This window comes from Myotis davidii, unplaced genomic scaffold (assembly GCF_000327345.1).
Source record: "Myotis davidii unplaced genomic scaffold, ASM32734v1 scaffold914, whole genome shotgun sequence".
NCBI classification, from domain to species: Eukaryota; Metazoa; Chordata; class Mammalia; order Chiroptera; family Vespertilionidae; genus Myotis; species Myotis davidii.
Genome location: NW_006285484.1, coordinates 1,037,135 through 1,039,143, shown reverse-complemented (window position 1 = coordinate 1,039,143; position 2,009 = coordinate 1,037,135).

The window sequence follows — 2,009 nt, the reverse complement described above, 5'->3', positions numbered from 1 at the left end:
ATCCAGTCTGACCAGGCACCCCAGTGGGGACCTGAAGGGGTTGTGGGAAGCCTGAAAACAGCCATGAGCCCCTCATTTAGGCTGGCCAGGCACCCCAGTGGTGACCACCACCATGAAGGGGGTGCAGGCAGCCTGAAAACAGCCCTCAGCCCCTCATCTAGGCTGGCCAGGCACCCCAGTGGGGACCCCACCCTGAAGGAAGGTGCGGGCAGCCTGAAAAGAGCCATCAGCCTCTCACCCTGGTTGGCCAGGCACCCAAGTGGGACCCCCAACCTGATTCGGGACACCATTCAGGGCAAACCAGCCGGCCCCCATCCGTGCACCATGCCTCTATCCCTATACAGTAAAAGGGTAATATGCAAACTGACCCTAACAGCAGAAAGACTGAGAATGACTGGTCACTGTGACACACACTGGCCAACAGGGGGCAGATGCTCAATGCAGTAGCTGCCCTCTGGTGGTCAGTGAGCTCCCACATGGAGGAGCTCTGCTCAGCCACAAGACAGGGTGCTGGCTGCCAGTACAGCAGTGGTGGTGGGGGCCTCTCTTGCCTCCTCAACAGCACTAAGGATGTCCGACTGCAGCTTAGGTCTGATCCCCACTGGCAAATGGACACCCTCGAGGGCTGCCGGACTGCCAGAGGGATGTCTGATTGCCAGCTTAGGCCCAATCCCCTGGGGAGCAGGCCTCAGCCAGCAGATGGTCATCAGTTGAGGGGTCCCCAAATGTGAGAGGGCACAGGCTGGGCTGAGGGAAACCGCCCCCCCCCCCCGCAGTTCACGAATTTCATGCACCGGGCCTTAGTTATTCATAATGAACTTTTCTGTTTTAAAACAGGAAATGATGCATGAAATTTCAAAATGCCACAGAATCATCTGACTTCCATCTAAGCTCTAGATAAATTTCTTATTTTGTAACGGTTCTAGAAACATGTCCTTAGCAACAACCAAAATCCTTTACAGTTAGTCTTGTAATATGTGATGACATTTGAAGATTTACTTCTTCTTTTGGCCTGCGAGATATACAGGGTGGGACACAAGTAGGTTTACAATATTTATAACATATAATAACACTATCCTATCTAATAATAGACAAACATGGTAATTAAACCATACCTCCGCTACACTTCCCATTGGCTAATAAGGGTGATATGCAAATTAATTGCCAACCAAGATGGCGGCTGGAAGCCATGCAGCTGAAGCAAACAAGAGGCTTGGTTGCCCCGGCGATGGAGGTAGCCAACTTTCCCCGCCTGCCGCAGCCAGTCTCTGAGCTCTGAAAGCAACAACTCCGAAAGCAACTATGTTTCAATTATAGAAGCTAAGCAAACCCCAGATACCTGCTTTCAGCAAGCCGGCCTCAGAGTGGAGCTGCAACAAAGTTTCAATTACAGAAGGTAAATAAATCCCAGAAGAAAAAAAAAAGAAGAAAATAAAGGAAGAGTGGAAGCTTCAGGTGCAGGCTTGGCCTGCCTGAAAACAGCCCTCAGCCCCTCATCCAGACATGCCAGGCATGCCAGTGGGGACCCGCATCCTGAAGGGGGTGCAGAAAGCCTGAAAACAGCCCCCAATCCCTCATATGGCTGGCCAGGAGCCCAAGTGGGGATCTCCACCCAGATCCAGGACACCATTTAGGGCAAACCAGCCGGCCCCCACCAGTGCATGAGGCCTCTATCCTATATAGTAAAGGGGTAATATGCAAACTGACCCTAACAGCAGAAAGACTGGGAATGACTGGTAACTATGACACACACTGACCACCAGGGGGCAGACGCTCAATGCAGGAGCTTCCCCCTGGTGGTCAGTGTGTTCCCACAGTGGGAGCTCTGCTCAGCCACAAGCCAGCTGACAGCTGCCAGCACAGAAGTGGTGGTGGGAGCCTCTCCCGCCTCCTCAGCATCGCTAAGGATGTCCGATTATAGCTTAGGCCTGCTCCCCTGCTGGCAAGTGGACATCCCCCAAGATCTCCTGGGCTGCCAGAGGGATGTCTGACTCCCAGCTTAGGCCCGA